The sequence below is a fragment of the Schistocerca gregaria genome, chromosome X (genome assembly GCF_023897955.1).
Source record: "Schistocerca gregaria isolate iqSchGreg1 chromosome X, iqSchGreg1.2, whole genome shotgun sequence".
Classification (NCBI taxonomy): domain Eukaryota; kingdom Metazoa; phylum Arthropoda; class Insecta; order Orthoptera; family Acrididae; genus Schistocerca; species Schistocerca gregaria.
The window spans coordinates 280,177,654-280,200,056 of NC_064931.1; the positions used below are offsets into that span (position 1 = coordinate 280,177,654).

At 42.9% G+C, this 22,403-nt stretch overlaps 1 protein-coding gene and 1 non-coding gene across 2 annotated transcripts in view; one reads left to right on the forward strand and one right to left on the reverse strand.

Moving 5' to 3' along the window:
- Positions 1–22,403, forward strand: part of LOC126298531 (BTB/POZ domain-containing protein KCTD12) — a 113,247-nt gene that overhangs the window by 26,045 nt on the left and 64,799 nt on the right. The gene's annotated exons all lie outside the window — the stretch shown is intronic.
- On the reverse strand, positions 20,234–20,308 carry Trnas-aga (transfer RNA serine (anticodon AGA)). The gene has a single exon. It is a non-coding gene; the product is annotated as a tRNA-Ser (tRNA).

Consider the following 22,403-nt stretch of genomic DNA (forward strand, 5'->3'; position numbering starts at 1 on the left):
GTTTTTATAACAACGTATGTATGAATAAATGGTCTGTAGCCTGGAAACCATGCATTGCCGGTCATAAGTTCATTAGATCTGTTTTTCCGTATTCTCTCATCGATCAGTCCCTGGAGTTTTTACACACTGGAAGAAATCACGCTGTAGAAATAAACTTAATAATTTCCCTCTTTCTAATATGATGTGAAGTAGATAGAATTGCGACCCTTCTCTTCATAGATAAATATATGCTCAAACATCTCGTTTGCACTAAATATTATTAATTACTGTTAAATATCTAATGAAAATATTTGAGACAACAGCATATACGTCCTCATTGTGAGTCTTAATGTGAGCGTGCAGATGTTTGCTTCACAGCAGAATACCTGCGAATTTTTAAACAACCCTAGAAGCAATATAAATTAACATCACCTGCGGTTCAACATTATCATGTTTTATACAACATTTGTTTCAATCAAAGTATGGCTGCGACCATTTGAACTATTATTAGCAATTTATTTATGAATTCGAACAGCTGACGATGCTTACTACAAGGCCATTAAATAGCGATTCATAAATAGACATTTCTCTACGCAAGACACAAGAAAAGTAGGTTTGTCACTTGACAGTACCATCAAGTAATACTAAGCTTCGAGGTGAATGAAAGTTCATTTTGGTTCAAAACGATTAACAATCACAAATTACCTGTTAAAACTTTTCGCTACGGTCGCAGGTTCGAATCCTGCCTCGGGCATGGATGTGTGTGTGATGTCCTTAGGTTCGGTAGGTTTAAGTAGTTCTAAGTTCTAGGGGATTGATGACCTCAGAAGTTAAGTCCCATAGTGCTCAGAGCCATTTGAACCATTTCGTTAAAACTTTTGAAATAACACAACACATAGAAACTACGACTAGGAATATTTTCTCCGAACATATTCTTCGTTGTATTTCATCAGTTTCGCAGAAAGTGCTAGGCAGACGCGTTGAACAATTCTCACGTATATTTCCCCTTCTCCAAGTCGTTAGCCTTCAGTTTTTCGTCTTATTCAGTAATTTAACTGTGATTATGTTTAAAAACTTCATCTTTAACGTTTTCATACCGTTCTCTATTCAAAACGTTTGTGTTTCAAAAATGACCGGTATATTTGAAACGGCAATACAAACTAAACGAGCAGTGATAGAAATACACCGTTTGTTGCAAAATGCTTGGGACAACAGTACATTTTCAGGCAGACCAACTTTCGAAATTACAGTAGTTACAATTGTCAACAACAGATGGCGCTGCGGTCTGGGAAACTCTATAGTACGATATTTTCCACATATCCACCATGCGTAGCAATAATATGGCGTAGTCTCTGAATGAAATTACCCGAAACCTTTGACAACGTGTCTGGCGGAATGGCTTCACATGCAGATGAGATGTACTGCTTCAGCTGTTCAATTGTTTCTAGATTCTGGCGGTACACCTGGTCTTTCAAGTGTCCCCACAGAAAGACGTCACAGGGGTTCATGTCTGGCGAATAGGGAGGTCAATTCACGCCGCCTCCTGTATGTTTCGGATAGCCCAAAGCAATCAAACGATCATAGAAATATTCATTCAGGAAATTAAAGACGTCGGCCGTGCGATGTGGCCGGGCACCATCTTGCATAAACCACGAGGTGTTCGCAGTGTCGTCTAAGGCAGTCTGTACCGCCATAAATTCACGAAGAATGTCCAGATAGCGTGATGCAGTAATCGTTTCGGATCTGAAAAATGGGCCAATGATTCCTTTGGAAGAAATGGCGGCCCAGACCAGTACTTTTTGAGGATGCAGGGACGATGGGACTGCAACATGGGGCTTTTCGGTTCCCCATATGCGCCAGTTCTGTTTATTGACGAAGCCGTCCAGGTGAAAATAAGCTTCGTCTGTAAACCAAATGCTGCCCACATACATATCGCCATCATCAATCCTGTGCACTATATGGTTAGCGAATGTCTCTCGTGCAGCAATGGTAGCGGTGCTGAGGGGTTGCCGCGTTTGAATTTTGTATGGATAGAGGTGTAAACTCTGGCGCATGAGACGATACGTGGACGTTGGCGACATTTGGACCGCAGCTGCAACACGGCGAACGGAAACCCGAGGCCGCTGTTGGATCACCTGCTGCACTAGCTGCGCGTTGCCCTCTGTGGTTGCCGTACGCGGTCGCCCTACCTTTCCAGCACGTTCATCCGTCACGTTCCCAGTCCGTTGAAATTTTTCAAACAGATCCTTTATTGTATCGCTTTTCGGTCCTTTAGTTACATTAAACCTCCGTTGCAAACTTCGTCTTGTTGCAACAACACTGTGTTCTAGGCGGTGGAATTCCAACACCAGAAAAATCCTCTGTTCTAAGGAATAAACCATGTTGTCCACAGCACACTTGCACGTTGTGAACAGCACACGCTTACAGCAGAAAGACGACGTACAGACTGGCGCACCCACAGACTGCGTTGTCTTCTATATCTTTCACATCACTTGCAGCGCCATCTGTTGTTCAAAATTGTAACTACTGTAATTTCGAAAGTTTGTCCGCCTGAAAATGTACTGTTGTCCCAGGCATATTGCAACAAACGGTGTATTTCTATCGCTGCTCGTTTAGTTTTTATTGCCGTTTCAAATATACCGGTCATTTTTGAAACACCCTGTATATGTCTTAACGAATAAGCCGTGTAGTAAACTCATCGCAATCCCTTTCACTAGCTTATTCCTTGGTATGTACGCTGGAATCCTATATTCATCGTCGACTGAATAAGCACTTGCGGAGTATCGCGAAATATGTTTTTACATCATTCTGTAGAAAACAAAACAGAAGAAAGGAAAGTCAGACTTCACAGTGGCAGTAAGAGACTGCCCACATCACATCCACTTGCTGCCTGACTACCCATTTTACTAATACCTCTTGATGCTTCTTGTATAACTCAGTGGATGGAGTTCATCATCTCACGACAAATTTGATTTTATTCAGTACTTTTTCACAAATTTTAATTATTACAGTCTACGGTTTACCTTTTTCGGCTTCCAGAGTAACTTGCTAATGTTGTCTTAATAACACGAGCGACATTTGGGCATTTCTCAGTAAGTTGGATAGTATTTTTTGGCTTCGCCTTTTCTAAAATCTAGAAAAATGTGTTGCAACTATGTGGTCACTCATTGCTGTATTGGTATTAATTGCATTGGAATTTCGGGGCATGTCAATTGTCACAAGCCGGCCGCGGTGGTCTCGCGGTTCTAGGCGCGCAGTCCGGAACCGTGCGACTGCTACGTTCGCAGGTTCGAATCCTGCCTCGGGCATGGATGTGTGTGATGTCCTTAGGTTAGTTAGGTTTAAGTAGTTCTAAGTTATAGGGGACTAATGACCACAGCAGTAGAGTCCCATAGTGCTCAGGGCCATTTGAACCAATTGTCACAAGACCAAAGACGAAACCATTACACATTTGTTGTCTCATTATTTGAGACACGTAAGTTTCGTTAGTTCGTTCAGGACAGTTTCGCAACAATCTCCAGCTCACACATGTAACAGTGCAGTGCGTTGGCTTACGAGTTACGAAGATGAGACAAACCTAGAGCTTATCTGCGTGACGTTTAGCGACCATTTTGGATTTGAACCTATTTTACGCATTTTTATAGGCGGATGCCGGAATGATATCCCTCGCCTACAGCGACAGGAAAGACGCCAGATCATAGGATTAAAGTAAAATAATTGCAAAATTGTAGATGTTTGATCGCCTGTCACCAGCGAGCCGTAAGACAGGCAGGTTAAACATTTAAGAAAAGAAGAGTATTTATCATCATTTCCTGCGATTCATAGTCAATATCATTTTTAAAACTGTAAATCTCATTAATTTATTATGTAATCAAGGGGGGAAACTTGACCGGACTTTTCGCAAGGCGCTCCTCGCGTCAGATCTGACCTGTTACCGATGAAGCTACTTCCAGCGTAGTGGACTTTGAACCTATTTATAGAAGATGTACGTAGACAGTTTGCCGCTTAATCCGTCACAGAGACAATGGGGCTTCCATCGGAGACGATTCCTTTTATTATCACCCCGAGGGTGCTGATCAACTGTAACTGTGATTATGTGTGTAGTGACATTTCTTGAACGGGTGCAAACTCTCGCGTTCTGAGGAATGATTTTGGCCTTTCAGATGGAATAGAATACACCACACTAACTTTGAAAATGATATCACTATCATTATACAGTATTTGCATCTCGTAAACTCGCTAAAGTATCATAGGAAATGCCTTTACATCACGGTATAGCAAACAAAAATACGTGCAATAGGGCCCTATGCATTGTATTGCTAATAAATATCGTAGATATATACTTCTTGAATGTGGCCATTTTGAGTGCACCAATGATTGTTACAAGAGGAATAGTACGACAGCTACCAAAAAAGTTATTTCTCATGCGACATAAAAGAAAAATCCAAGAAAAGACAAGGTAATAGTGTTTATTATAACACCGGTACATTATTGTAAGTTCCTGGAAGGTCATTTCTACATATCAATGAACAGACACTTATTACACCTTGAGTCTTGCACTTTGGTAGTGACGAATCGGCCATGGCTCATATCCATTATGTTTCCTTCACGGGCAACAAGGAGATAGCAAAACTTCTGCCACGACTATATGATAAATCAAACGTCTGGATTCAGCAGTTTCAGCCTGAGAACCACCAAAAAGGCAGTGTGTCGGAACTCCACGTTTCGAATCTAATCTGTCTATCAGACAGTATATCAAACATGGCTATAAACGGTCGTCCGAGGCGATGCTATCACTCGGCTGATTTAGAACACGGCGCAACACAGGTGTAGCTGGATCAAGGGTCACGCGAACCGCTGCCGTCAGGGACGCACGCGAGGCGAACACAGTCATTACTGAACTTACGTAGGGAATCATCTTCTGTGAAGGCCAGCGTTTGGAAAAGAAAAGCGTCTCGAGGAAGCTGTCAGCATTGGCAGAAACATCGCTAAAACGTGAAGTACAAATAGTTCTCCGCACACTTTAACGTGTTGCCTAGTACTGAAGCACGTGAGACGTACCACTACAAAAATTTAGTATGGAGGTTTTTTTAAGTAACCAACCCGCATTCGTCTCAGATGTGTAGTACGCCTACGGGAAGCCTAACTAAAGATAATTGGACGAGGGTTGAAAGCCAGCTCTGTGAAAATATTAGTTCAGGGTCATACAGACTCCTTCATTGTTGTATAGCTTTTCTATCCTTTTATCTGGTACAGAAAGATTACATTTTTAAATTTTTTTCGTTTCGTTTTAAGTCTTTCTGTATCTTTGATTTAAAAAGAAACATAATAATGTCTTTACTCTTTATCGTTAGTCCTACTTTTTGTAGTGTCAGCTAATGTTGGGCTGTCATCCCCCTCGATTTCTGGATTATTTTAGTATTATTTTAAGGCAGTTTGCCTATTGCTTACTGATGACCATCAGTTTCCCTAAGGGACGAAAGCTGTGCGTAAACCGTGTGAACTATGTCATTCACGTATTCACGTGTTTTCAGTAGAATTTATTATAAAAAATAACTCAAAAATGAGTCATTTTATCAAGCTTAGCATTCTGGCTGAACTACGTTTTAAGGCTATATTATTTGTAAATTCTTAGTATCTTATTTGTCAAACTTAGATTAAATGAACCTTTTTCTAATCTCATGACATATAATAAATATTGAAAATCATTTCCTATTTTATGTAGGAACGAGATGGCCACTTTATGCCATCAACGAAAAAGTAAGGTGCTAATGAAATGATTTACGAACTACAGACACCATAAAAATATTTACTTGTCTTAAGCTATCATTTTCTGAGTTGGAGCGTGTGTATTCCATTCGACCTAACAAATCGAAACAGTTCGACAAAAACTGCATGTTCAGACTCCGTTCAAGAAACATAGCTATATCAAAATCATAATCATAGCAGTGGCTGATCAGGACTCTTCGGTTCGTAGTTAAAGATTTGTCTCCAATAGTCTCCGTTTCCTCCTCAGCAAACTGGGCTTTAGCTTCCTTGATCTAAAAACTTACGAGTGTCATGTCTGGATAGGTAAAGCGTCTACTACACCTAAAGTTTCTTCTTGTGTATCAGTTATTTGCTTGGACCATTCAACTCTCCCTACGATTCAAATGTGTTTCTTTCCATATCATTTAGTTCCGTGCGCTAATAGTCGAAGTTACAAGGCGACTCTGAAAAATACACCCCTTCATGGCGTAATAATATATATGTGATTTGAAATAATCTATTTTTTTAATTGCAGTAAACAAAGATAAAATTCGTAGGAATTTAAGCGTTTGAGGTGGAACCACGTGGCGTAGTAGTAAGAAAATCGACTCGTATTCCTGATTATGGTGGATCAAATCCCAGCCCGGCCATCCATCTGTGGGTTTTCCGTGGACTGCTTAAACCACTTAAACCAAATATAGGGACAGTTTCATTGGAAAAGACACGGCCAATATCATTCGACATACTTTCAGATTCCGAGCCTCAGCTCTGTCTCTGTGACCTCGTCGTCGACGGGATGTTAAAACGTAATCTTCTTCTTTTACGCATCTGTTTACTGTTGGTTGCTGGAGCAGGTAAATGAGTACATTTACGCAGTGATGCACAGAACTACACAATTGTACTGTTCGGAGTTGTTTAATGTAGGGTAGTGAAATTCCGGGAATATATTTGTCTAAGCAACATAATTACTTAACATTGTAAGATCACAGGTTAATGTAAAGCGCGAGGTAAGTCATTGCAAATATGACATTCTGGTACATTAATAACCGGTGTAACCGCCAAAAGGCTGAATGCAAGCATGCACATGTGCGTTCAGTACGTTGTGCAGGTGACGGATATCAGTTTGTGACATGGAGTTCCATGCCTGTCGCAATCGGTCGGTCACTATAGGGACGGTTAATGCTGTTTGTGGAAGACGCTGGAGTTGTCTTCCGATGATAACCCATATGTGCTCCACTGGAGACAGATCTGATGATCCAGCAGGCCAAGGTAACATATCGACACTCTGTAGGGTATGTCGGGCTACAACTGTTGCACGTGGACGAGCGTTATTCCGTTGGAAAACACTCCCTGGAATGCTGTTCATGAATATCAGTATGACAGGCCGAATCATCAGATTAACGTACAAAGTTACAGCCAGACTGCGTGGGATAACCACGAGAGCGCTCCTGCTGTCAAACTCAGTGAGGCGTCAATAATGGCGTCTCTGTCGCCTTAAAGACATTCTTGATTAACATCAGCTCAACACGTCCAAATCCAAAGCTAACTAACGCTCTCGACCATTACAGCGTATATTTAAAGCAAATGTGATTTGTATCTTCTTAGTGGCGACACTAGCGACACTGTCATGCGACTGGCGTGAAATTTGAGCAGATATCATCCTTTAGGCGTAACTACACGCCTCCCGTCTTTCATTTATATCGCACAAGTCCTTCCTGATACCGTGATTTTTTTCTGTCAGTACATTATAGCTCACAAACAAGAATAAAGTCTTTGCACAGATCTCTGAAAATTAATGAGGAAAGTGCAGATTTTTAAAACGGAACTCTCTTTATTAATGAAATTATGTTGGGTTACTGTTTCATATATGTTTTATATAGCATAAACGTGCACTACAGCCGCCATATGTTTGACATGTCTTTACTTCTATGAAGTTATGTTGAGTGTGTTCCTCATATATCATGAACATGTGTTGTATAAGGTTAACGTAGACAGGAACTATCACAACAAAATGTTTTCTCATATATGAACGCCATGTCCAGTCACTGCGTGCACTTATATGAGGACCTGGTGGGTTTAGAAATCACAGAAATGTATAAAAATAATCTACAAATTAAACTATTTGTGAAATTGTCAATTTCATTTTATATTCATAGGGAAGCAAAACGTCGCAAATAAATAATCAGCGGTTATGCCATGAATGATTAACAGTAATAAAATCTAAAACAATTAGTCAGAGGACTAGACGAAGGTGGCTGAGGTAAACCACAGGTAGCCGACTGTCACAGCGTCTCTATTGGCCTGAAATAATGAAGATGGGTTCTCCGGTGGTTGCTGCAAGGTTGATACGTCGGGTGTGGTAAGAATGTTAATGTGATTTGGCTGTACTCGGCGAGGAATTGATACAGACTTTATAATACCTTACAAGGAAATAAGGAAATTCAGAGCCTGTCCGCATTTGGAAACAGAGTGAGGCGGCGCAGTAGATTGGACTCACATACGGGAGGACGGCCATTCAAATTCGCCTCCGGTCATGCAAATTTAGGTTTTCCGTGAATTGCCTAAGTCACCCTAGACAAATTCCGAGGTGTTTCCTTTGAAAGGGCCCCGCCGATTTCTTTTCCCATCCATAGCGAAAAATCTGAAGATGCACTTCGTCACTGATGATCTCATAGCACAGATTGTACACACCCAAGTCCAGCACGTATTGAGGTCAAGCCACTATACACTATGTGATCAAAAGTATCCGGACACCTGGCTGAAAATGACTTACAAGTTCGTGGCACCATCCATCGGTAACGCTGGAATTCAATATGTTGTTGGCCCACACATAACCTTGATGAAAGCTTCCACTCTCGCAGACATACTTTCAATCAGGTGCTGAAAGGTTTCTTGGGGAATGGCAGCCCATTCTTGACGGAGTACTGCACTGAGGAGAGGTATCGATGGCGGTCGGTGAGGCCTGGCACGAAGTCGGCGTTCCGAAACATCCCAAAGGTGTTCTGTAGGATTCAGGTCAGGACTCTGTTCAGGCTAGTCCATCACAGGGACGTTATTGTCATGTAACCACTCCGCCACAAACCATGCATTATGCCATATCGTGTTGAGATATGCAATCACCATCCCCGAATTGCCGTTCAACAGTGGGAAGCAAGAAGCTGCTTAAAACATCAATGTAGGCCTGTGCTGTGATAGTGCCACGCAAAACAACAAGGGATGCAAGCCCCCTCCATGAAAAACACGACCACACCATAACACCACAGACTCCGAATTTTACTGTTGCCACTACACACGCTGGCAAATGACGTTCACCGGGCATTCGCCTCACCCACATCCCTGCCATCGCATCGCCACATTATGCACCGTGATTCGTCACTCCACACAACGTTTTTCCACTGTTCGATCGTCCAATGTTCACAATCCTTACACAAAGCGAGGTGTCTTTTGGCATTTACCAGTTTGATGTGTGGTTTATGAGCGGCCGCTCGACCATGAAATCCAAGTTTTCTCACCTCCTGCATAACTATCATAGTACCTACTGTGGCTTCTGATGCAGTTTGGAATTCCTGTGGGATGGTCTGGATAGATGTCTGCCTATTACACATTACGACCCTTTTCAATTGTCGGTTGTCTCTGTCAGTCAACAGACGATGTCGGCCTGTACGATTTTGTGCTGTACATGGCCTTTCACGTTTTCACTTCACTATCAAATCGGAAACAGTGGTCCTAGGAATATTTAGCAGTGTGGAAATCTCGCGTAATGACGTATCACACTAGTGACACCTAATTACTTGACCATGTTCGAAATCCGTGAGTTCCGTGAAACGCTCCATTCTGCTCTCTCACGATGTCTAATGACTACTGAGGTCGCTGATGTGGAGTACCTGGCACTAGGTGGCAGCACAATGCACCTAATATGAAAAACGTATGTTTTTTGGGGGTGTCCTGATACTTTTGATCACATAGTGTATGACTTCCACCTGTTGCACTCACGCAGAAAAACACGCTAACGTCGAAGTAAACATAAATTTGAATGGCACTAGTTCATCGATGTCTGTTAGGCTGCAATCCACATAGCCTGACGTAAGGTTGTAGTGCAGTGCAAGCTCCACTCCTGAAGTGCAGGTAAGCTACTAGTCACCACCGACGCTAATCGTTTCTAGGAATAAACTTCGCCAAACTATGTACTCACTCATGTGTCTATGAAACTGAAACATTCTTGAAGAACTATTGCGTAAACACTTAATATGAAGATACTAGCCATCCCTTCACTAAGCAAAACATGTTTCGTAATGAAATGGTAACGAAACGATTTACGACGCATAGAAGAACAGTTCGTAGAACCATTTTTGACTCATGTTTCAATTCTGATAACAGCTATGCTTATAGTATTATTGCATCTGCAAAGCTCGAATGATATATTTGTCAACATGGAAACGATATTAACCGTTACAGCGTAATGTAAAGTACACAGAAAGGCCAACACCTCTGACTCTGTGCTGACAGCAGTAAAATCGCTTCGGCTGTTGCTGCTTCTATGTTTGATGTTCTTATCAGTAACAGTAATTTTTCCCCGCTTTGAGAGTGTTCGTATGCACGTTTGGTACTAATATTTGAGGATATGAATTTATCATAGCTGTTCGTCAGATTACAGGTCAGTGGCAGCGTAAATACAGGGTGTTACAAAAAGGTACGGCCAAACTTTCAGGAAACACTCCTCACACACAAAGAAAGAAAATATGTTATGTGGACATGTGTCCGGAAACGCGTACTTTCCATGTTAGAGCTCATTTTACTACTTCTCTTCGAATCACATTAATCATGGGATAGAAACACACAGCAACAGAACGTACCAGCGTGACTTCAAACACTTTGTTACAGGAAATGTTCAAAATGTCGTCCGTTAGCGAGGATACATGCATCCACCCTCCGTCGCATGGAATCCCTAATGCGCTGATGCACCCATAGAGAATGGCGTATTGTATCACAGCCGTCCACAATACGAGCACGAAGAGTCTCTACATTTGGTATGCGGGTTGCGTACACAAGAGCTTTCAAATGCCCCCATAAATGAAAGTCAAGAGGTTTGAGGTCAGTAGAGCGTGGAGGCCATGGAATTAGTCCGCCTCTACCAATCCATCGGTCACCGAATCTGTTGTTGAGAAGCGTACGAACACTTCGACTGAAATGTGCAGGAGCTCCATTGTGCATGAACCACATGTTGTGTCGTACTTGTAAAGGCACATGTTCTAGCAGCACAGGTAGAGTATCCCGAATGAAATCATGATAACATGCTCCATTGAGCGTAGGTGGAAGAACATCGGGCCCAATCAAGACATCACCAACAATGCCTGCCCAAACGTTCACAGAAAATCTGTGTTGATGACGTGATTGCACAATTGTGTGTGAATTCTCGTCAGCCCACACATGTTGATTGTGAAAATTGACAATTTGATCACGTTGGAATGAAGCCACATCCGTAAAGAGAGCATTTGCACTGAAATGAGGGTTGACACGTCGTTGGATGAACCAATCGCAGAAGTGTACCCGTGGAGGCCAATCAGCTGCTGATAGTGCCTGCACACGCTGTACATGGTACGGAAACAACTGGTTCTCTCGTAGCACTCTCCATACAGTGACGTGGTCAGCGTTGCCTTGTACAGCAGCAACTTCTCTGACGCTGACATTAGGGTTATCGTCAACTGGACGAAGAATTGCCTCGTCCATTGCAGGTCTCCTCGTCGTTCCACGTCTTCCCCAGTCGCGAGTCATAGGCTGGAATGTTCCGTACTCCCTAAGACGCCGAAGAAGTGCTTCGAACGTCTTCCTGTCGGGACAGCTTCGTTCTGGAAATCTGTCTAGATACAAACGTACCGCGCCACGGCTATTGCCCCGTGCTAACCTGTTGGTGCTACGTACTGATGTGCTTGATGCTAGTACTGTAGAGCAATGAGACGCATGTCAAGACAACCACCGAGTTCAACATTACCTTCCTTCAATTGGGCCAACTGGCGGTGAATCGAGGAAGTACAGTACATACTGATGAAACTAAAATTAGCTCTAACATGGAAATTAAGCGTTTCCGGACACATGTCCACATAAGATCTCTTTATTTGTGTGTGAGGAATGTTTCCTGAAAGTTTGGCCGTACCTTTTTGTAACACCCTGTATAGTGTATTACGTTTACCCACCGCATATTGGCTAAGCTTTATCTCAGATAACTATCCACATATGTATCAATTCCACGTTAACAACATATACGGAACATTGCGTTTTAGTGATTCAAAATATTACCTCGTATTCTCGTTCTTTTTCTCGTATACTGCTTATCTTACCTCATTTTCTTTTCTTTTCGTCGTAGCTTCTCATTTGCATTACATTTACTACAATAATAATAAATTAATTCTCATATTTACTGCCATTATTTGTCATTCAGAATAAGAGGATCCTTGTTGTACAACTTAACATCTGAGTATCGCTTAGTAGCAGCTACAAGAAATAAATTTCAGATTTCCTATGCGGTCAACATGAAACATTTACCTTCTGAGAGTAAAACTGTTGAGTTCTAGTGTAATGTACAGACCACAAAGCAAAGCTGTTCACATGTCTTGATAAGGTCGCGTATCTTCCGTTGTGTACAGCTCGCAACAGTAGGAAAGCAACGCACGTTGCCAAAGGCGGCAGCGCCACATATAACACACTTTTAGTGTTGTACTTGTTCCCTTCTTATTGTAAAGTTTTTGCTAATAGACCTTTTTGATTTTCTCTGATTGCGTATAATTACCTCATATTGTTTTATATATACAAAATAACGTTTACTTTTATGTGCTTGAAACGCCGAGATGTTTCTGTCTGTAATAGACAAATAAGAGCAGCGCTGCGTCGTAGTTACGTGATAGCAGCGTGGGAGCGTTCGAGAATATGGATTTATACGGGTAATTAAGGTTCGTGTCGCCTCAATACCATCTCTTTTTTATGTTCTATTGTCTGTTGATGTGTTGCAATTGTAACACCAATATAGCCGAAGTATGTCGAACGTGATACCATACTGCGTCACATACGGGTAAATCGCAGTCATTTACTACCGGAATGTCTCAACATACACAGGCCACGAGAAATAGCGTCCTGGCACTCCTCCAGTGTGATGGGTTCAGTGCGCTATTCCAATAAAGTGATTCAGTTCCAACAGGATCATTCGCAATGGCCTTAGCTTCGAACGACTTTTGTAATTTACTTTTTCTGAAGTCCCGACGTATTTTGTGGAAAGTTATGGTCTTATAAAATTCTCTTGGGGCACGCTCGAAGTACTTTAACATCTAAAGGCTATTTTCCGTTAAGAATGACATGCTGTGTTCTGTTTGCAAGTAACTCTTCAATCCAGTCCTGATCTGATATTCGGTAAGTTTGTATTTTGTCCATTAACTGACCTTTCGGTAATGCGTAGAACAACTTCCTGAAGTCACGGAACACGTCATCAGTCTCGACGAGCTGTGTTTCACATGATCTCTTTTTGCAGAATCCACATTGATTTCTACACGGGAGATTTTTGGTCTCCAGAAATTTGATAATAGGTAAGAATAGAACGTCTTCTAAAATTTTAAAACGGACTTTCATCAGCGATATAGGCCTGTAGTTGAGTGTGTACACATTTCTCCAGTTACTAGGAGCGTTTCGCTCCTCTAGCGACCCACGATACACGGATGCTAGAAGAGAAGTAACTTATTTCACACGTAAATTCGTAAAAATATCCCATCCGATTCAGTCGCCTTTCCTCTGATGAGCGAATTTACTTAATTTTGTATTTCGTGGTCACTTAATTCGATATGTGTCATTTTCGTCCGACGTTCACACAGCGGTTGTAGAATGACCAACGAGTCCATTTCTGTCGTAGAGAAATTGAACGACTGTGGCACGTTCCGACCAATGTTTAGAGACTTGGTGATTATGTGGAAAAAAGTGTCATGTATCTGTGTCACTTTGAAATGTAGAGCGGCATTCAATAAAAGTTACTTCGAAAGCCATAATAACGTGTAGCGTACTTTCTGACATCCTCTCGTATGTAAATGACCTACTGGATGAAGTTGGAAGCTCCATCGGGCTGTTCGTGGATGATAATGTTGTAAACAGAGAAGTAACAACGCTAGGAAATTGTTACGAAATACGGGAAGACCTGCATTGTGTAGATGCTTGGTGCGTGGGCTGGCAGTTGAATCTGAACATAAACAAATATAACGTCATACGCATAGATATGCGAAAGACCTATTACTGTGTGATTACACAACTGGATAACAATCGTTGGTAGCAGTAACGTCCATTAAATATCTGGGAGTACGCATGCGGAACGAGCACGTAAGAGTAATCGCAGGAAAGGCAGATGCCGGACAAAGACTCATTGGAAGATCCTTGTGATGGGGCAAGGAGTTAGCCTACAAAAGTCTCTTTCAAAAAGAATTTCAATATTGCTCTTCAGCCTGGGATCTATAGTAGATAGGACTGACAGAGAAAATAGAGGATAGCCAAAGAAGAGCAATGCGTCGTGTTACATTTTCGATTAGTAAGCGCGAAAGCGTCACGGAGATTCTCAGCTACATCCAGCGCCAAAGACTACAACACAGCCGTTCTGCTTCACGGAAAAGTTCGTGTTCTTAGTATGATATTTATTCACTTGTTTATTTTACCTTGTATGATCTCTATGCAGAATAATTTCCTTCGAAAAACGTTGACGTCGTCTTTCCGGGTGATATCTCAATTAGCCATCGAACACGCCTTCTACAAAAATGGTTTGTAGAGCATAGAGAAACCTTGAGCGGTGCCCAGATAACTATGCTCTTTTGAACAATTATGGGTATTCGTGATATTAGCCATACAGTTACTCGGTCAACCATGAAACTTCACTTCCAAAACTAGGCTCCGAATAAATGGTGAAGAACCAGTACTCCTTACCTCGTTAACAATAGCTGAATAGGAATTTTATTAATGGTACTATACTGCTTTTAGTCACTTTTTTCAAGAATTGGAGTTCTCTTTGAGTTAAATTTGACGAGACAGAAGTTTTGTGGGCCTCAACGGAATTAATGAGCAAAAATAATATTTCTTAACGTATATTTCTTTTTGCAGTTCTTTTATTTTTCTGTTCTGAATAAAATATCACTAGAGAGTATGCCATTTTCGACGAGAATATACGTTAAAGTTGACTAATTGTGTATTCTGTTTCAATTTAATTGGAGCCAGATGGAAGTATCCACCCCACAGCTCAGGTTAGTTGTGCACGTTGAAGAGTAATTACACTAAGTTCTTACAGAAATGTAAACAGTGGGTAATTTTTATTAACGAGTAAATAGTTTTCAGGCGTGAAGGCAAATAACGATACCTGCTATTAGTTAATGAAACTAAAATGTACAAAGGGCAGCAGCATTGTCTGTATGGTAGGTTCCAGATATATACTAAGCGGATCACCTCACAATCATTATACCGTCAAAAAACTTCGCGAGACCAAAAGCTTTGTTCCTAGAAAAATTTGTCGGAGTTAGACTGTTAACCACTGACTAGCAAAACCAACGGCATACAACAACGTACAAAGAAATTAACATCATTCCGAGCATTTTTTGCTAATAATTCACACTTAAAGTTCACTATTCTTGTAGCTCATTAAATCAATAGTTATCTATATCTACATACATACACCGCAAGCCACCGTACTTCGCGTGGAGGCGGGTACCCTGTACCACAACCAGTCATTTGCTTTCCTGTTTCACTCTCAGACAAAGCGAGGGAAAAACGACTGTCTATATGCCTCTGTATCAGCCCTAATTGCTCTTAGATTTTCTTCGTGGTACCAACGCGAAATGTATGTTGGCGGCAGTATTTCGTTGTGTCGTGAGCTTCAAATGCCGGTTTTCCAAACTTTCTCAGCAGTGTTCTTCGAAATGAAAGTCTTCTTCCGTCCATGGATACCCACTTGAGCTCCCGAACCGTATACGTAACACTTGTATGCTGATCGAACCTAAAGGTAACAAATCTAGCAGCTCGCCTCTGAATTGCTCCAATGTCTTCGTTCAATCCGACCTTGTGCCGATCCCAAACACTCGAGCAGCATTCAAGAACAGGTCGCAGTAGCGTCATGTGTGCGGTCTCCTTTACAGATGACCAACACTTTCCTACAATTCTCCCAAAAAACCGAAGTCGATATACACCTTCCCTACCACATTCTTCACATGCTCCTTCCATTTCATATCACTTCGCAACGTTACGCCCAAATATTTAAATGACGTGGCTGTGTCAAGCAGGACACTCCTAACGCTCTATCCGAACATTACGGGTTCGTTTATCCTATTCATTCTCATGAATTCACATTTTTCTACATTAAGAGCCAACTGTCGTTCAACACACCAACAACCAATTTTCTCTAGGTCATCTTGTATCAACTGACAGTCACTTACCTTCGACATCTTCCTGTACACCACAGCATCATCAGTGCACAACCACACATGGCACCCCACATGTATATACACTCCTGGAAATTGAAATAAGAACACCGTGAATTCATTGTCCCAGGAAGGGCAAACTTTATTGACACATTCCTGGGGTCAGATACATCACATGATCACACTGACAGAACCACAGGCACATAGTCACATTCAACAGAGCATGCACAATGTCGGCACTAGTACAGTGTATATCCACCTTTCGCAGCAATGCAGGCTGCTTTTCTCCCATGGAGACGATCGTAGAGATGCTGGAAGTAGTCCTGTGGAACGGCTTGCCATGCCATTTCCACCTGGCGCCTCAGTTGGACCAGCGTTCGTGCTGGACGTGCAGACCGCGTGAGACGACGCTTCATCCAGTCCCAAACATGCTCAATGGGGGACAGATCCGGAGATCTTGCTGGCCAGGGTAGTTGACTTACACCTTCTAGAGCACGTTGGGTGGCACGGGATACATGCGGACGTGCGTTGTCCTGTTGGAACAGCAAGTTCCCTTGCCGGTCTAGGAATGGTAGAACGATGGGTTCGATGACGGTTTGGATGTACCGTGCACTATTCAGTGTCCCCTCGACGATCACCAGAGGTGTACGGCCAGTGTAGGAGATCGCTCCCCACACCATGATGCCGGGTGTTGGCCCTGTGTGCCTCGGTCGTATGCAGTCCTGATTGTGGCGCTCACCTGCAAGGCGCCAAACACGCATACGACCATCATTGGCACCAAGGCAGAAGCGACTCTCATCGCTGAAGACGACACGTCTCCATTCGTCCATCCATTCACGCCTGTCGCGACACCACTGGAGGCGGGCTGCACGATGTTGGGGCGTGAGCGGAAGACGGCCTAACGGTGTGCGGGACCGTAGCCCAGCTTCATGGAGACGGTTGCCAATGGTCCTCGCCGATACCCCAGGAGCAACAGTATCCCTAATTCGTTGGGAAGTGGCGGTTCGGTCCCCTACGGCACTGCGTAGGATCCTACGGTCTTGGCGTGCATCCGTGCGTCACTGCGGTCCGGTCCCAGGTCGACGGGCACGTGCACCTTCCGCCGACCACTGGCGACAACATCGATGTACTGTGGAGACCTCACACCCCACGTGTTGAGCAATTCGGCGGTACGTCCACCCGGCCTCCCGCATGCCCACTATACGCCCTCGCTCAAAGTCCGTCAACTGCACATACGGTTCACGTCCACACTGTCGCGGCATGCTACCAGTGTTAAAGACTGCGATGGAGCTCCGTATGCCACGGCAAACTGGCTGAGACTGACGGCGGCGGTGCACAAATGATGCGCAGCTTGCGCCATTCGACGGCCAACACCGTTGTTCCTGGTGTGTCCGCTGTGCCGTGCGTGTGATCATTGCTTGTACAGCCCTCTCGCAGTGTCCGGAGCAAGTATGGTGGGTCTGACACACCGGTGTCAATGTGTTCTTTTTTCCATTTCCAGGAGTGTATATAAAATACACTACTCGCCATTAAAAATGCAATATCAAGAGGAAATGCAGATGATAAACGTGTATTCATTGCACAAATATATTATACTAGAACTGACATGTGATTACATTTTCACGCAGTTTGGGTGCATAGATCCTGAGAAATCAGTACCCAGAACAGCCACCTCTGGCGGTAATAACGGTCTTGGTAGGCCTGGACACTGAGTCAAACAGAGCTTGGATGGCATTTACAGGTACAACTGCCCATGCAGCTTCCACACGATACCACAGTTCATCAAGAGTAGTGACTGGCGTATTGTGACGAGTCAGTTTCTCGGCCACCATTGACCAGACGTTTTCAATTGGTGAGAGATGTGGAGAATGTGCTGGCCAGGGCAGCAGTCGAACATTTTTTTGCATCCAGAAAGGCCCCGTACAGAGCCTGCAACATGCGGTCGTGCATTATCCTGCTGAAATGTAGGGTTTCGCAGGGATAGAAGAAGGGTAGAGCCACGGGTCGTAACACATCTGAAATGTAACGTCCACTGTTCAAAGTGCCGTCAATGCGAACAAGAGGTGACCGAGACGTGTAACCAATGGCACCCCATACCATGACGCCGGGTGATACGCCAGTATGGCGATGACGAATACAAGTTTCCAGTGTGAGTACACCGCGACGTCGCCAAACACGGATGCGACCATCATGATGCTGTAAATAGAACCTAGATTAATCCGAAAAAATGACGTTTTGCCATTCGTGCAACCAGGTTCGTCGTTGAGTACACCATCGTAGGCGCTCCTGTCTGTGATGCAGCGACAAGGGTAACCGCAGCCATGGTCTCCGAGCTCATAGTCCATGCTGCTGCAAACGTCGTCGAACTGTTGGTGCAGATGGTTGTTGTCTTGCAAACGTCCTCATCTGTTGAATCAGGGATCGAGACGTGGCTGCACGATCCGTTACAGCAATGCGGATAAGATGCCTGCCATCTCGACTGTTAGTGATACGAGTCCGCTAGGATCCAGCAAGGCGTTCCGTATTACCCTCCTGAACCCACCGATTCGGAAACGTGATGGTACGCATTTCCCCTCCTTACACGAGGCCTCATAACAACGTTTCACCAGGCAACGCCGGTCAACTGCTGTTTGTGTATGAGAAATCGGTTGAAAACTTCTTTCATGTGAGCACGTTGTAGGTGTCGCCACCGGTGCCATCCTTGTGTTAATGCTCTGTGTAGGTAATCATTTTCACATCACAGCATCTTGTTCCTGTCGGTTAAATTTCGCGTCCGTGGCACGTCATCTTGGTGGTGTAGCAATTTTAATGGCCAGTAGTGTAGCAACGGTACTATCACACTTTCCTGGGCACACCTTCTGTTACCCCTGTCTCCGATGAGCACTCGCCGTCGAGGGCAACACACTGTGTTCTATTACTTAAGAAATCGTCGAGGATCCAGTCACATATCTGGGAGCCTGTTCCGTATGTACGTATTTTCGTTAACAGTCTGTAGTGGGGTACACTGTCGATTGATTTTTGGAAATCTAGAAATATGGAATCTGCCTGTAGTCCTTCATACATAGTTCGCAGAATATTATGTGAGAAAACAGCAAAGGATTTCGCACGAGCGATGGTTTCTAAAGCCGTGCTGATTCGTGGACATGAGATTTTCAGTTTCTAAGAGGTTTATTATATTCGAACTCAGAATATGCTCTAGAACTCTGCAGCAAACCGCTGTTAAAATTTTGAGGGTCCGTTCTTTTAACCTTCTTATATACAAGAGTCACCTGCGCTTTTCTCTAGAGGGCTGACACTTTGCGCTGGTCGAGAGATTCGCCATAAATGCAAAGTAAGTAAGGGGCCAATGATGTAGAGTACTATATATAAAACAGAAGCTGGATTCGATCCTGATCTGGCGACTTATTTATTTTCAACTCCTCCAGTTGTTTATCTAAGAAAGGGATGATTATTACTATGTCATTGATAAAGGACTCTGTGTGGTGGTCAAACGACGTTACGTTTGTACGATTCTCGTGCCTGACCGATTTCTTAAACGTGGAATTTAAAACTTCGGCTTCCTTTTGCTACAATCTACCTTCTACTGCCAAACCATACTGGTCAACGAGGGGCTGGATGTAAGCCTTGGACCCGCTTGGTTATATAGTACTGATTTTCACTATCGTTTGTAGTACGCTGATAATTTTCTCCTGCAGGTAATTATATTGTGTAGATATACTGTAAATGAATTTTGCCGGTTGTTTCAATATGATTGATTTAGGTAGACAGTTGTTCCACTGGGCTACACCTAAGAGTCAATTATTTGATAAGATAATGGTGGTAGATTCTGAGAGACGCGTTATACGAACCGAGGTAAGAACAACATATACACTGCCTGACAAAAAATGTGAATAACGTGGTCAAACGTCAGTGTAATTTCGTACTTATCATTGGCGGATATGTAAACGATTGGAGTTGCAATTCTCTGTGACGGATAGAACGACCACCAGCATGCATTATCGAAGTTATTGTTTAGTGAATGAGATTTTCACTCTGCATCGGAGTTTGCGCTGATATCAAACTTCCTGGAAGATTAAAACTGTGTGCCCGACCGAGACTCGAACTCGGGACCTTTGCCTTTCTCGGGCAAGTGCTCTACCAACTGAGCTACCGAAGCACGACTCACGAACGGTACTCACAGCTTTACTTCTGGCAGTATCCGTCTTCTACCTTCCAAACTTTACAGAAGCTCTTCTGCGAAACATGCAGAACTAGCACTCCTGAAAGAAAGGATACTGTGGAGACATGGCGTAGCCACAGCCTGGGGGATGTTTCCAGAATGAGATTTTCACTCTGCAGCGGAGTGTGCGCTGATATGAAACTTCCTGGCAGATTAAAACTGTGTGCCCGACCGAGACTCGAACTAGTTCTGCATGTTTCGCAGAAGAGCTTCTATAAAGTTTGGAAGGTAGGAGACGGATACTGGCAGAAGTAAAGCTGTGAGTACCGATCGTGAGTCGTGCTTCGGTAGCTCAGTTGGTAGAGCACTTGCCCGCGAAAGGCAAAGGTCCCGAGTTCGAGTCTCGGTCGGGCACACAGTTTTAATCTGCCAGGAAGTTTTATTGTTTAGTGTTTTTACCACGCCCGGTAGAGTAAGTAAGGGGTGTGAACATCGTTAGATGTAGAATGATGTTCGTGAAGAAGACGGAGATTACACATACTAGTGTAAGACAGCGTTATCAGTACCTGAGAAATTTTGAAAAGGGCCTCATTGTGGATCTCTAATTGGGCAACTGGTCGAATTGAAAGAATAAACATGTAGAATGTTAATAACGTCTTTTTTATTTAAAAAGCTTCAAGAAAGCTTTCAAGGAAAAAATCAGAGGCATGACTTTTCAGCACGCCCTCGTGAACTGATAGCCTATGTCAGTTTCTGTGATTTAGAGAAAAATTCATTCTTGTTACCACATATTTCAATTGATCTAAATATTAGTACATTCAAAGCAATTTGCCTATACAGGCCTTGATACCGTCTTATTGAAGTATAGGATGGTTACAGTTAGCGTCTCACCGACAATGTGGTGATTATAGCCGTCAGGGCCAGAGTAAACCTGCTTATTACAGTACTGAAATGGTTCAGCCTGACCATGGAAAGTGTGGTAAGAAGGATCGACCATATTTATCTTGTAATTGTATGTCCATCCAACTTTTTTTAGAGTTTATGCGAAGAAGCTTGAGAAGTATTAGCTGACGTACGAAAGGCATGAGAATAAACACGAGGAAGTATCGTTGAGCATTACTGGTCTGTCTAGGACAGTTGACAGTCTATAGCGACTGAAGACACTCAACAGATTTCAGGAAGGCCAACACGTTAAGCAATAGACTTGTCTGGCAGGCAGTAGAGCTTCTTCAAATACTTTTACTCATCTGCTCCTCACATAGGAGTCTAAGAACATTTTACTTTTACCTACGTACGCACTGCGTGAAAATCACAATTATCAGATTGGTGAAGTTTGCAGAATGAAGATCAGAATTTAACATCATGTCGGCCATGAGGTTTTTGGAGAAGCAACTCACATTCAAACAGGACGAAGGGGAAGGAAATCAGAGATTCCTTTTCGAAGGAACCATACCGGCTATAGTATTAGTCGAATCAGGGTTACGAAGGCTATGATAGATGTGGATTATCGAAACGGCATCTGAACATCAGTTCTCCCGAAATCGAGACTGTTACTTTTTCCCTTGTGTTTGCTACTTCTCTCCTTTACGGTATTTTTTCTGTTAATGAATTTTTAGGCTTGTGTTAGTCATATGTTTTACTCGTTATCAGCGCCTTCTTCTTTGGCGTTAACAAATCTTCTCAAGAAATTTTAGATGTTAGTAAGTACTCCAGAAAAAACTACAACAATAAATAATCTTCTGAAACAAATTAAAATTGAAAAAGGCAGAAAGATTAATGTTTAACGTCCTGCCGGCAACCCGATCATTAGGTATGAAGCACAAGCTCGAAATGTAGAATGATGTGGAAGGAAACCAGCCGTATTCTTTCAGAGGCACTATCCTGGCATCCATCTTAATCAGTTTAAATAAATCACGGGAAATCTACATCTGGCTGCCACACCACTGCACCACATAGGTTCATAGTTAATATTCCATCAATGGAGATAAAACTCAAACTGTTTTCACCTTCATAGTAAATAACCAAAACTTAAAGAGAGAGAACTTGTTACTCGCATACATGTTTACACTAGATGTGATGGGAACCTCCTGAAG